The 14,560-nt window shown below is 60.6% G+C and overlaps 1 protein-coding gene across 4 annotated transcripts in view; it reads right to left on the minus strand.

Moving 5' to 3' along the window:
• Positions 1-13,131, minus strand: part of ST3GAL4 (ST3 beta-galactoside alpha-2,3-sialyltransferase 4) — a 33,247-nt gene extending 20,116 nt beyond the window's left edge. For all 4 annotated transcript variants that reach the window (XM_060017693.1, XM_060017692.1, XM_060017691.1 and 1 more), the window contains exon 1: positions 13,006-13,131. The gene's annotated coding sequence lies outside the window, so the exon portion shown is untranslated. The remainder of the gene's footprint in view (positions 1-13,005) is intronic.
• Between the last annotated feature and the right edge of the window lie 1,429 nt (positions 13,132-14,560).

The raw sequence follows: 14,560 nt of genomic DNA on the forward strand, positions 1-14,560 counted from the left end.
CAGGGGCAGGGCCACCAGGCACAGCTATGCAGACTGGGTGTGTGCGGCCAGGCCTGGGTAGGGAGTGAGGGCTGAAATCCAGCCCTCCCTTGGCTTATCAAACCGTCACCCTCGTGCAGGGCTGTGTCCAATCGCAGGGGTCATTCATTCTGCTTTCCGTAAAGGCTCTGTACAGGCTAGCAGCAACATCATTTACAGCAGAGCAATTTAACCCTTCTCCAGAATCCTTGCCAGGTTATAAAGAGCCCAGGGAAAAGATCTGGGGGTACAAAGACCAGGGGCGGGGCGTAGCCATTCGGAAAGTTGGTACAGTCATCCCATCCATATTTATCTTTTCATGTGTCATTTCCTCTGAATTCGCAAGAATACCCTGTTTTACCAGCAGAAGTGGTTTCTAGGGAAAGAGTCCTGCCACCTTTGGCCCATCGACACCCACTTCATATACCTTGGGCAGCTGGGTGATGTTCTAAGTGAGGTCACCCTGAGACGAATCCTGAGTGGGGGAAGGAAAGCCAAGGGGACACACCCCTGCCCCACCTGCCTGCTCCTCAGAAGGGCTTGTCTGCAAGAACAGCCCTGTCCCAGGGCAGGTTTGGGGTCCTGAGGCCTCCAGGGACACGGTGAGGCTGGGCAGTCCAGAAGAAACAGGAGCTGACAGGGACTGCGGGCCTACTGCACCCAGGGCACAGCCTCAGGCACTGAACTACAGCAGGAAACAAGGTAACAGGCCTGTGCTCCTGGAGTGCACATCTGGGGAGCGGGGGGAGGGGTGGGGGGAGACACCTGACAACCACATAGATAAATAAGAAAAGGTGCCACGAAACACACGGTGAGGGCTTCCCTGATGGCACAGTGGTTAAGAATCCACCTGCCAATGCAGGAGACACGGGTTCGAGCCCTGGTCCGGGAAGATCCCACATGCCACGGAGCACCTAAGCCCGTGCACCACAACTACTGAGCTTGTGCTCTAGAGCCGACGAGCCACAACTACTGAGCCCACGTGCCACAACTACTGAAGCCTGCACGCCTAGAGTCCGTGCTCCGCAACAAGAGAAGCCACCGCAGTAAGTCTGTGCACCGCAACGAAAAGTAGCCCCTGCTCAGCGCAACTAGAGAAAGACCGCGTGCAGCAATGAAGACCCAACGCAGCCAAAAATAAATAAAATAAGTAAATTTATTTAAAAAAAGAAGAAGAAGGAACACACGGTGAGGCCATCAGAACAGGGCAGTGGAGCAGAGGGAGATGGGGCAGCACCTTGGGATGGAGTGTTGGCAGGTCCCTGAGGGGCTGACTCTTGACCTCAGACCTAAGCGAGAGGCGGTCATGGAAAGGTGGGTGGGGGAGTGGGAGCAGAGGTTCCAGCCCGAGAGAAGAGCAAAGACCCTGGGGCCTGTGGGGTGTAAGTAACAGAAACAAGTCCAAAGTGACCGGAGACAGTGAGGAAGGGCCAGTGGCGGTGCCAGGGAGACCCGCTGGCCGGGTGGTACAGGACGTCACAGGCCACCCTGGAGCCTGGACGTTACTCAGGGTTCCATGAGAAGTCACTGGAGGGTATGAACAGAAGAGTGACACTCTGGATTCATTTTTTAAAGATCCCTGGGGCTGTTCAGCAGCTCTTGTGCAAAACCTCATTTAATTTTTTTTCTCTTATTTAATTTTTAAAACACTCTGTGTGGTAGTCCTCTTTCATTCTCATTTACAGATGAGCAAACAGGCACACAGAGGTAAATTAAGGGTCCCGGGGTCTCCAGAAATAAAGAATTCAAGCAGTCTGAACTGCTCAGAAGCCCTACACTCTCTGGCACCCATGAATTGGGGGGAGCTGTCTGGGGTGGATCTAGAAAAGCTCCTGCATCTCTTGGGCCTCAGCTTTCCCATCTGTAAAATGGGAGTAGCAAGAACAAGTTCTGGGAGGTGTGGGAGCCTCAAAACATATCCCAGGATTGAAAGCCCGCAGCCTTAGCACCGGCTGAGCCCAGAGCAAGCACTGGGCCCCTGGAAGCTGAAGGTGACTCCTGGTCTGGGCCTCCCCCCAGTGCGTGGCAGCCCCTCTCCACTCCAGGTCTGCCCCAGCCCAGCACGGGGAGCAGTCCAGAGCTCCCACCAGACACCACAACCACGACTGCACTCACCTCTCCTCCCAGCCGCTGGGTCCACTGCACTCATGGCACGCACGCAGCTGCCCAGGCAGACGGGGGAGTGCCACCCAGACTCTGCCTGCACTGAACGTGGATCCCACGTACAGGCCAGGCTCAGGGGGCGTTGGAGTCCTCAGTGGCCAAGCCGCTCTCCCTTTCTGGGTACAACCCCTCCTAGAGAAAGTGCCCAGTCCCACGGGGCGTGGCCCCAGACCTCCAGCCAGAGCCAAGCTGTCCCCCTCCCCCGGCAGCTCCAGGGGCAGCACCCGCTCCACTCTGAGCAGTGCCTCATTTGCAGAGCGGTGTCCCCTCTCCAGAGCTGGTACTCCCAAAGTCCCCCAGCAGGGACGCTACAGGGCCAAGTTCAGTGCACGCCTGAACTTCTATCAGGAGCCCACCGGGGTCAGAGGTGCTGAGGGTGGGATTAGGGCAAAAGGGGAGGATCGTGCAGGGTGGAGTGCGGCGGGGCAGCACGGCCTCTGGGGTGGGGTTTCTGGAGGAGAAATGAAACTGCGGAGAATGAAAACAAGACCTCCGTTTCCTCCATCAGCCTGTCTCCTGGGAACAGTGAAGCCGATAAGAGAGACCCTTTTGAGATCGTTTCACATCAGTAAGATGTTTCCACAAATCAGCTGTTTATACAACTCTCCTGGAGGTAAAGGTTACCAATGAGGAAGGGGAGGGGCGGCTAGCATTCTAGGTGTTGCTGGGGAAGGTGCAGACCTTCCAGTCTGACCAGTGGTCCCTCTGGGGCAGGGCCAGGGCAGAGCAGGTGGGACTGCTGGCACGAGGGCTGCCAGGTCATCAGGGATGACCCAGAGCCTCCCCTGCCAGGGGCTCACGCAGCCCCTGCAGGGAAACAGGGAGGCAGATCTGAGCATGCACAGAGCCGGGAGGCACCCAGAGGACACTCTGAGCCCCTTCCCAGCCCAGCTCCACTCTGGTCCACTGAGACCCTCCGTGTTGAAAACCTACAAACACACCTCTGAGCACAAACACACGAATCCCTGTTCAAGCACAGGAGCACAGCCCAGAATAAACATGACCCCTACACACTCACACACACACTCACACACACACACACACACACACACACACACACACACCTCTCCCCCTCTCCCCCCCCCGCCCCCCTCTCTCCTCCTTCTTCCTCCTCCCTGCTGGCCCCACTTCCCGCCACAACGGACAGCTTCTGGGGCCTGCTGGGCCTCCTCTGCCAGGGCGCTGTCTTCCCCCATCTTTCGAGAAGGGCACTGCCCACCGGCTTCCTTCAACTTCAGCTCCGGCTCCAGCGAAGTTTGTTTGTCAGGTTGCAGGTCCCTTGGGTTGTCAGTCAGGGACCTTGAGATTTGAGAGGGGCCAGGAGTGGCTGAGCCAGTCCTCTGGGGATCTTGTCATCTCCAAAAGTTGAGAAAAGGGGAGCCCTGGGTTCCTGGCTTGGGGCGGCCAAGCCCAGCTCCCAGGAAGGGAGCCTCACCCCAGCTGTGTTCAGACGTACCCAGGAAGATGGGTTGTCGAGCAGGGGGCTGCAGGAAAGCAAAGAGGGGGGGACACTCGGCCTTGTAAGCGTGTTCCCGGGGCCAGGGGAGGCAATGTCAGGCAAGGGGCAGAGGCCGCTGCCCCGGGGCAGGGCACCCCCCCAGTGAGCGTTCACTCACCATCCTCCTGGCCTGTCCCAGCCTCTCTGCACCTGCACCTGATCTTCATCTTCCTGCTACCAAGTCCAGGAAACCCCTAGGCCTTCCCCTGCCCACCTCCCACCCCATTCTAGCCCTTTGGGGCTCAGGCCCTGAGGCATTAGCAATTCCAGACTCATCCTGGCTCCCAGTCCTGGGGGAGGCGGAGGGGGGCAGGACTGGGGCAGTCTGGGCCTGGGGACTGAGGATTCCAGTCTCGGGCTTGCTCGGCAGGTTTGGGCCGTGCCCACGCCGCCTCTCCCCAGAGCTGCTGGCCCAGGGTCATAGAGGGTGCCCCTGGGCGGGCACCCTAGATCTCACGGAGGGCGGTGCCGGGGGTCAAGCCACGAGCCAGAACCCTGGGCTCTCTGCCACTCACGCCCAGGAAAACCCCGGGCTTTGCCAGCAGCTCCTCCCCTCTGCCCTTCTGGGAGCCGTCGTGGTTCTCAGGCTGGAAGGGCAGGAGCTGCGGCCCGCGCATGAGCACCACCCTCAGGGCCAGACCACTTCCTCTTTCTGAGGAAGCCTGGTGCCAGAAGCCGGCTCAGAGAAACCGAGGCACAGAGGAGACCCTGAGAAGGCCCAGGAGACTGCGCCACCGTGGGGCCCTGGCCCCGTCTGAAGCTGGGAGGCCAGACAGGCGTCCCCATCCATCCTCTTGGCCTCTTCCACGAGCCCTTCCTCCTGCCTAGAAGCTGTCAGGGTCAGGGTCCTGGGACAGGGCCCCTCCTGCCCCCAGGAACACACCCAAGCCTGGCCAGTTCACCTGGCCTTCCCGGCCTGTCAGTCCAGCTGTTCCGGAAAGAGAACATTTTCTTCTCACTCTATTTGGACAGCTGCGGGGACAGTGACAGTGAGAAGAGAGTGTCTGATTATTGAGGGGGGTGGTGTGCAGGGGACAGGGCCACAGGGTCTCTGAAGTGGCCGAGGGTCTGGAGCTGGGGAGGCCCCAGGTGGGGGGCTGCGTGAGGAGCTGGGAGGCCTGGGGCCACCCGACAGGGTCAGCGTCCCTCAGCAGCACCATCAAGAGAACAGCTGGAGGGGCTTCCGGCCCAGGTCCGGGGCTATAGGAGGAGGGACGAGGGGCTTCCGGCCCAGGTCCGGGGCTATAGGAGGGACGAGGGGCTTCCGGCCCAGGTCCGGGGCTATAGGAGGAGGGACGAGAAGCCCAAGGCACCAGGGAGACCGATTCCCATCTTTAGGGAATGTGCTCGGTTACAGGGTGGGGTAAGGACGCCTCTGAGGCTCAGCCCCAGACTCTCCTCTGGCCTCACTCCTGGACTCTCAGGCCCAGCAGCCCCTCCTCTGCAGGTCCAGGGCTGACAGGCGGGGCTCCAGAAAGGAAGACAAGGCACCCACAGGACAAGGCCAGAGGACCTGGAAACGGAGCTTCCTCCGCCCTGGGAGGCGGGAAGTAGGCCCGCGGGGTCAAGCCAAGGCTCTTCCTCCTGCCGCTGCCCACCCTCCCTCCTTCTCGACGGTCGTCTCTCTCCCTCCCCTCCGCGCCCCTCCCGGCCCCTGCCCCCTTTCCAGCCGCCCCATCCTGCTGTCACCTTGTCCCCATCTCCAGCTCCTCCTGCCTGCCTCCCCCGCCCCGGTTATGTAAGGGGCCTGAGAACACACAGAGGGAGCTTTGTTGTCAAACCAAATCCATACGGAGCCGGGATCGGCTGGCGCAGCTGTTCCCCATTCCCTCCGCCTCGGCAGGGGTGAGGCACCGGGCAGGAAGCCCCCCCACGCCTCCATTGGGGGAGGTGGGGGGCAAAACACACTGGCCCCAGGGCCCCCAGGCAGCTGAGTGGGTGGCCCCGGACCAGCCACCACCACGTGGGACCACAACAGGGGAGCAGCTGGCCCCCAAGACAGAGGAAAGCCTCAGTGCAGAGCCAGGGCCCCAAAGCCCAGAGGAGAGCTCTGGGCTAGGAGCAGGGCTGCACAATGACGGCCTGGAGGGGGGCCCAGACCCACACCAGTGGACCCCTTCTTGTCCACACGCGAATGCAGGCCCATGTTCTCTCTGCCACACAACCCGTGTACGTACTCTCCCGCGCGCACACGCACACACACACACACACACACGCGCGCGCGCACACACACACACACACACACGCGCGCGCGCGCGCGCTGTGTGCGCTCACCTGGAGGCATCTGAGCAGAAATCTCCTCCCTGCTCTGACCAGCCTCCTCCATCCCAGCAGGTACCTCTGGAGAGAGGAGGGTGGAGGGCAGAGGTCAGAAGCCAGAGAAGCTCCACCAGCCAGCTCTTCTGTGGAGGCCCTCTGGCTCCGGGATGAGATCCTGCCTTCCGGCCCAGGAAGATGTCCAAGAAGGGAGGTGAGGGCCCAGGAAGCTGAGCTTAAGATCAGAGCATCCGCACCCGGGCCAGGCCCTGTCCCTTCACCCACCCCGACTGCTGCACGAGCGTCCCGCTCGAAGATGCTGGGGCCGCCAACAAGAGGAGGCGCTCCTGAACCTCCACGGCTGCAGGGCACCCACCCGAAGTCCAGCTGCCACATCAGGCAGGACAGCAAGGATGCCGGGGCCTGGGTGAGGCGGGGGCAGAGGCACAAGGGAAAGAAGAGGAGGCAGACACAAAGGAAGAGGGATGGCTGGGGGAGGAGCTGAGAGAAATCTGAAGGAGAAGGGAAGGAAGGCAGGCGGGTCGGAAAAAGAGGAGAAAGAGGAAAAGGACCAAAGAGGGGACAAGAGGAGAAGGGGGCGTGTGGAGAGAAGGGCCCACACCTCCTGCAAGGATGCTTGCACACCCTCTCAGCCGGACAGGCGGGTCCAGGAGAAGCAGCACAGGGCGGGGGCGTTTCCAGAGCACTGGTCCCAGCCCACCCAGTCCCACCATCGGCCACGCCCCAGGGGTTTCAGCCTCAACAATCCTGGATCATTGGAACCAGAGGGCAAACCAGGACCTTGGAGAAAGGAGAGACAGGGGTGGGATGGAGCACAGGAGAGGCAGCCCCTGTCTGGGGGAAAAGTCGCTCTGAGACCTTGAACAGTAAGTTACTTTTCTGAGTCTCAGCTCCCACCTTTGCAAAAAGAAAGAGTTACCGAGAGGCTACCACGTGCCAGTGCGGTGCCGGGTGCTGGGGACACGATGGGGAGTCAGACGGTCACGGGTCCTACCCGACAGTCTAACATCAGCCAGGACCTCTGAGGCCTCCCGAGCTCGCCAGTGTCTATCATCTGTGCTCTGAGATCCATCCCATGAGCTGCGCTGCGGCAGACGCTATTAGCCCAGTTATCGGATGGGCTGATGGAGAACCAAAGTCCCAGACCTGCCTGAGGTCACACAGCTGGGGGCGGACAGAGAAGACAAAGGCCACCTGCCTGGCTTCCTGGCCCCGAAGGAAGGCACTCTGCAGTCTTTGGGCCGCACCCTGAATCACAGAAAACCCACCAGCCAGCACTTACAGAGCCAGGCCCCAGGTGCTGGGACATGATCTGAAACGCACTCTGGTTCAGAAGTGAGAAACCGAGGCTCTGTGTCAGGCCCAAGGCTGTGCAGCCCTGCCCTCCCCCACCCGTCTGAGCTCACGGGTGGTAGGGTCCCCTGATGTCACAGGCTGGGACATGTGGGAGGGTGGGGTAAGTGACAAGGGTGCCCGGCCGTCAGGGGAGCCTCAGAACAGGCTCGAGTCGGATGCAATCTAGGAAGGGGACTGCCAACAGCGCCCAAGCCACCGTCAGGGGACAGTGGGAGCAGAGGTGGGGAGCTGAGAACACGCGGCTGGGGAAGTAGAACAGTCTGACCGGCGCCCAACGGAGGTTTTCAAATAAAAAGGGTTTTAAGCCGAGACACCCTCTCTCCCACTTTCAAATGAGATTTTATGTGGAAACCCAATATGTAGAAGGAATAAGAGTGGAGTCGTTTGGGGTGAAGCAAGAATGGGGGCGAACCCGCCTCTTGAGCCCTCACTCCTGAGCTGACACCCCAGAGGGTTCCACCCCTGGGGAGCTTTTCGTGGACCCGGATAAGGGGAGAGCTGACATTGGGCAGGAGGGGAGGTTAGGACCAGTCTGTGCAAGGACCCAAAAGCATGGCTGAGGAGGGGATGGGGGCAGGAATGTGACCAGCTGCCCCTGGCATGGGGGAGTGGGAGGATGCCCTCCCGGTGGGCAGACTCCTGCCCACCCCACCCCCAGGGCTCCTGCCTGCCTCTCCTGTGTCTGAAAAGGCTGCCAGGCCAGGCTCCAAACAGCTCAGCTGTCAAAAGGGAAACTCTTCGCCCTTCACCCCAAGAAAAGGGGGAAGCAAAGCAGGGACACAGTGAAGACACTGTAGCACTTAGTATTTGTTAGACATCATTCCAGGCATGAAGGACACGGCAATGAGATGACAGGCTCCTGGAGCTTACGTGAAAACCCTAAAGAGTCAGGGAGGAAAACGCCTTGAGAGTTTTCAAGCCCATTTCACACCACACACATGCCCCTCCAATGCCTGCATCTCCTCTGGACCGTCCCTGCCAAGGTCACGGGTCCAAGCTTGAACATCTTCCGCCGCAGGGCACTTGCCCCCTACACAGGCAGAGGCCTGCTCCTGAGAGCTCCAGATGGCCACACTGAAGACCCTGGGTCCTCCCCACCCAGCCTAGGCAAGGGAGTCCACAGAGCACTGAACACACCGTTAAACGTGCAAGTTTTACTTTTGATCACGACAAAATATGAAGCTTCATCTCGAGTTTTGCTGGTTCTGAGTTCCAATTGCTCGGAACCAAAGGAAATGAGCCGTCTCCCTTCTCACCTGCCCAGAGTTCCCAGGTCCCTGGGTCTCTGGCACCGCCCGTCCCCTGCTTTGCTCCCCTCCCGTGACCTTCAAGCGGTGGGTTGCCAGGGTGGGCCCCTGCTGGCCCCCACTTCTGTCCTGCCATCCCTTCCAACCAGGCCTCCCTCCTCCTGACCTGAGTGACCTCTGAGGAGCAGAGGGGAAGCAGGTCTTTGAGGAGCCTCTCTGGCCTCGAGCCAGGCCAGGCCAGGGTCCAGGAGAGCCCCAGAGCAAAAGGTACTGTGGCCTGGCAGGAATCTGGGGATGCCAGATGCCAGGAGCAGCCACCTCGTCCGGGTCCCCGCGCTCAGACCCCCGGAGGACCCCTCCCCTTCCCCACGTGTCGCCGTGGTTGCCGGATGAGGCCTTGCAGCCTTGTGGGCGGCAGCGGGGGAGCCGCATTTCCAAGGAATAGGAGCCGATGGGCAGGCCAGATGGAAGCAATTACCGGAGGGAAAGGGGGAGAGGTGGGGGCCGGCAGGGGCTGGGAGGGGCCGCAGAGGGGAGGGAGGAAGGAGAGCCCAGCCCTGCCCAGCTGAGAGAGGCAGGGGATGGGGAGGCAGGACCGGCAGGGCCAGACGTGGGCTTCGGGGCTGCACAGAGCCCTGGGCTGCGAATCAGGAGGGCTGTGTTCTCGTCACCCACACCCGGTGGCCTTGAGCAAACCCTGTCACACCTCTGAGCCTCGCCCTCTTCATGGGTCACAGGGCAGGGGAAGATGAGCTTGCAGAGTTGCAGGGCAGTAGCGAACTGGGCTGAAAAGTGCAGGTTTTGGAAACAGGCCTAGCTAGGAGTCCCGGCTCAGCTGCTTAGGAGTCGTGTGACCTTGGCCGAATGGGTTAATCTTCCAGAGCCTCCATGGCTTCAGTTACAAATGGGCTTAATGAAAGGTCGTGCTTACGTGAAGTGACGTAAATAAGTGGACAGCACTTTTTTTTTTTTTTTAGGTTTATTGGGTCAGGCTTTTAATAAGTGCTCGATAGATAAATCATAACTAGTTTTGTTATTTACTAAGTCCCGTTTTACTATTATAAGGACAGGTATTTGCAGAGGCTGCACGGGCAGAGGACACAGGGCAGACCATGGACACAGGAGCATCACCGCAGGCCCTAGAACGTGCACCCCGGAGGAGGGTTTGGACCCACGCAGAACAACAGTGCGCGAGCCCGGCACTCTGCACACTGCTCCGTGCCCTCTTTCTAGCAACCATGGTCCCCACCCTGCCCAGGAAAGCAAGATCCTGGGGCCCCTGACACACTGGGGCTTTGAAGTGAAGCTGCAGACAGGAAGAAGGGGCCATCCTACGGCCAGGCCTTCCTCACCCCCGCGGCCCAGGTGGCCACCCCCCCGGCCACCCCCCGGCCCCAGCGGCACCCTCCTCCCTGCTGGGCTCAGGGCAGAGGCCAGGGCTTCAGATTCTAGAGCGTTCACATCATCTCTCTGCAGGATGGCTTGGCGGGGTGTGGGGTGGCAGAGATAAGGCAGTCATCCGGCTGGAGGTCTCCCGGTCCCAGGCAAGGGGCCAAGATTAAAGTAAAACCTGCAGCTTGGGATGGCCTTCCTCACGCTGAAGAGCGATCAACCCAGTGCAGCCCCTGGCAGAGTTCACCCCGTGCCAGCCTCAGGGGCACCAGTCGGAGGCCCGTGGCACCTGGCTGGGGCCCACGCATCACACGCAGCTGCTCCCACTTGCAGCTACATTTGACCACTTCCTCTATCCGTAGAATAAAGAGCGTCACTCACACTCACATTCACACACACACACCCCCACACTAGGAATGCGATACAGGTCAGGGGGGAACGTGAGGCCAGGGGTGGCCGCAGCCCCTCCAGGGGCACTCAGAACACTCGTGTAGAAGTGCTGAGCACCTCTGGGAAGGGGTGACAAACGAGAGAGGGGAATTAATGACTAGAGGCACCCAAACCTGCCTGCCCTAGTCATTTCCTCAAGGAAACCAAAGGTTTCAGGTCAAGGCCAAGAGTCGAGAAGGAAGGGGGACCTGAGGTCGAGAGGCATGAGAAGTCAGCTCGTTTCTGCAGGGAAGTGTGTAACCCCAGGGCAACTGAGGAGTCAGGAGGGGGAGGCAGGCCCTGCACGTTTTCTGGGTGTCCCCCCACCTGACTGCCCTGCTCTCTGGCACCGAGGGTCCAACTCCCAGGGCCTGGGGACTCAGCTGGCTTGTGGTGGATGCCTTGGGCACAATCTGTAGGTCTGGCTCTCAGACTCTGGGACCCTCTGGGACATTGATCTGAAGGGTCCCTTTCGGGAGGCTGGAGGTTCCCACCCCACCATGAGCTGGGACCCCTTTGTGTCATTCTGAGATGGAGGGATCCCTTCCCCACGACGGCGGGGGCAAACCTTTGAGCTGCTCTGAGAGGAAGAATTCGCCCAGAGAACATACCCAGGTAGGGTCTGGGCAGGCACCCAGTGCAGGGCAGATACCAGGCCAGTAGGGGTAAACCACAGACGGTCACAGGTTAAGCTGGGGCACAGGAAGGGGGGACTGGCCTCTCTGCTCCAGTTGGTGAAGGGTAGGGGGGCCTCTTTCCAGGATTTGTTATATAATTCTGAAAGGAGCAGATTCTCGGTTCTCTCCAGAAAACTGGATCCCAGAGATCTAAGAGGGCTGGCAGGGTGGAGAGGCTGAGCGAGTCTGTTTCTGAGGAGTGGGGACTGAGTCACTGCTCTGGGTAGGGAAGGGGTGAGGGAGGGAAGGGAAGGCGGCCCAGAAGACGCCGAGGGCTTCCTTGGCCTGGGCCTCCACTACGCACGGGCCAGGGGCCTGTGGCTCTGAGCACAGCCCACTCCCAAGCCACAGATGCCTCTCCACCCACAGTCCAAGCAAGAGGCTCCCGCGCTACTTTCCTAACTCCACCTCCCGTCTACCCTCCCCTCCTAACCCCTGACCACCCGGACTCTGGGGGAAAGCCCCCGACTCCTGGCTCTCCCTCAGCTGCTGGGAGGGAGACCCAGGGCTCAGGGGACAGACTAAGATCTCCCACCCAACACATGGATGCTGAGGGATGGAGGCACGAAGAGCACGTGCAGGGGAGACACAAGCAGAGCCAGGAACAGGCTAGAGGGACCTGGGCCACCTCGGCTCGGGCAGGGGTTATTCACAGATGAGCTCCCGGCAAAGAGAAAAAGCCCCAGAAGTTCATTTCTAGGCCCCAAACAGCTGGCGCCTCCCAGGCACCCCCTCTAGAATTATGGGGCAGCTTTGGTGAGTGTGGAGAACTTTGGAGAGTGCGGGAGAACCGCTGCTAATAGCAAACACTCACATACCTCCGCCTCTGTGCAGGCACCTTCCACAGTGCCCAACGCTTTTATGATCCCCCCTCCCTGCCCCCCCCCCCCCCCCCGTGGCACAGCAAGGCTCAGGAGAGCGCGGTATTGGTTTGTGCCTCTGGTGACACCCTAGCTGTACCAGGCCCGTTCCCAAGGTTCCGCAAAGAATAAGTCTGCCTGAACTTGGCTTCCACACTGTGCCTCCCCGCAGCGGTGGAAAGCACAGGCTTCTGTGAGAAGCGCATGGGGGTGCCAGCCTGTGGGTGGGCATGAGGTCACATGGGCACAGCTGAGCACCCGGACGGTGCCTGTAGCCCCAGTCCTCTGGCAGGAGCCCCCAACCCCAGCACTCGGGACCCAGTCTGCGGGACAGACGGAGGAAGTGGCAGCAGTAGGTCAGGCCTCCTGGGCCCAGAAGGAGCCTCCCCCAGGACTGAGAATGGAGGGGGCAGTGCTGGCAGACATGTTGGCAGCTCTGGGCTGCCTGGGAGGTCCCAGCCAGCAGGGGCCCCAGGGGGGCACCCAGCACAGATGGCTGAGCCCAGCGATTCTGCCCCCAGCTGGACTCCACCTTCACCCCAACCCCATCCCATCCCACTGCCCACCAACCAGGCAGCTCTGTGGCCCAGTGGCCTAGGCCCAAAGAGCCCCGCAACGTGGACTGGTGTATTGGGCACAGCCAGCCTGCAGCTAGCAGCCCCACCTTTGGGCTCTGCTTGGTGACCTTGGGTCTCCTGCACACAGCCAGACCCAGCAGAGCCTGCCACTTGCAGGCAAGCCAGCCCAGGATCTCCTGGACTCGGTGGGGCAGTTGTGGCCAGAAGTCGGCTCAGAGGATGCGCAGGGGTGGGGGCTAGAAACTTTCCAGAGAAGAGGACCGTCCCGTTTGCTCACTCCCAAGGAGCAGAAAGAATCGGCTTCCCGCGAAAAACTGGTCCAGGGCAAGGGATCCCAGGGCTGTGGCCTCCCCACCCGGCCCCGGCCCCGCGCGGCGCCCACGTGCCCGGCCCGACCACCTCCCCGGCCGCGGCGCCGGGCGGGGAACCGGGCAACCGGGCAGCCGGGACCCGGAGGCGCTCCCCACCCTCCCTCGCGGGCCCCACGGGGACCGGCCGCCGCGTACTCACCCTCGCGGGTGGCGCGGGGCGAGGCAGGACAGTTCCGCGCGCAGCTCCGATCCGCTAGGCGCACGGGCTGGAGGCGCGGCACTGGCGCGGCGGCTCCGCTCGGCCCGGTCCCTGTCCTGGGCTCGGGGCCGGCCTGCGAGCGGGTAAGTCCGCCTGCTGGGAGGCGGGGGCCGGGCACAGGCGGGGGGCGGGGAAGGGGCCGGACACGCTTGCGCACACGGCCGGGGAGCCGACTGGGGAGCGGGCGGGCAGGAGGAGGAAGGGCGGGGTGGAGGAGGAGGAAGGACTCGACTCGGGAGATGCTGCTTGCGGGCGGGGCCGATGCCGGGGGCTCGCGATGGTCCGGGAGCCGCGGAGGCCGGCGGAGAGGGCAGGCGGCGGGGCCAGGAGCGAGGGGCGCGGAGGGGTCGACCGACCGGGCAGGCGCGGAGGGGCGGGAGAGGAGGCTGGTGGGGTGAGGGTTGAGTTCTGGCGGGCGCAGCCTGTGAGTGGCACCAGGATGGATATGCCCAACGCAGCCTCTGCACACCCTCCTGGAAACAATGAGACCCAACAAAGGGTTCTCCGCTCTCCCACGCGATGAACCGTGTCCTTCCCTCGCTCGGGAAAGTGAGGCACAGAAGAGGGAGGGCCACCTGCACTCCCCATGCACGGTGGCCAGGTGCCCTGGACGGAGACCTGGACCCTCCCTCTGCCCTAGTCTCGACCTGCCACCCCCAAACTGCTCCCTCTGCAGCCTCTTTGCACACCCTCTCTTTGGCCCTGAGAAAGCTTCTCAGTTGCTGTTCCTTACTGAAGGCGCCAAACATCCTGTCTCCAGGGGAAACCCCATCAGGCCCTTACCCTGGTTCCTGGGGCCACCCACCCCAATCAAACCTGGGAACTACTCAGGCCGAAGAATAGTCCAAAAGTCACCCGCAGGACAATCCCCATCCCCCCAGACACTCCTTCATAGGTGCACAGCATTTACTGAGCGCTTAGTGTGAACAGCCTGATGCTGGGGGCTCCAGGGCTCCAAGGAAAAACGTAAGACACGGCCCGCCCCCCCCCCCCGGAAGCTTACTAGAAAGAAGGCTCACAGTGGACTCCCACTCAAAAATAAATTAGGACATAAAAGCTTTTGCACAGCAAAGGAAACCATAAACAAGATGAAAAGACAACCCTCAGAATGGGAGAAAATATTTGCAAATGAAGCAACTGACAAAGGATTAATCTCCAAAATTTACAAGCAGCTCATGCAGCTCAATAACAAAAAAACAAACAACCCAATCCAAAAATGGGCAGAAGACCTAAATAGACATTTCTCCAAAGATATACAGACTGCCAACAAACACATGAAAGAATGCTCAACATCATTAATCATTAGAGAAATGTAAATGAAAACTACAATGAGATATCATCTCACACCAGTCAGAATGGCCATCATCAAAAAATCTACAAACAATAAATGCTGGAGAGGGTGTGGAGAAAAGGGAACCCTCTTGCACTGTTGGTGGGAATGTAAATGGATACAGCCACTATGGAGAACAGTATGGATGTTCCTTAGAAAACTAAA

Source organism: Delphinus delphis, chromosome 8 (genome assembly GCF_949987515.2).
Source record: "Delphinus delphis chromosome 8, mDelDel1.2, whole genome shotgun sequence".
NCBI classification, from domain to species: domain Eukaryota; kingdom Metazoa; phylum Chordata; class Mammalia; order Artiodactyla; family Delphinidae; genus Delphinus; species Delphinus delphis.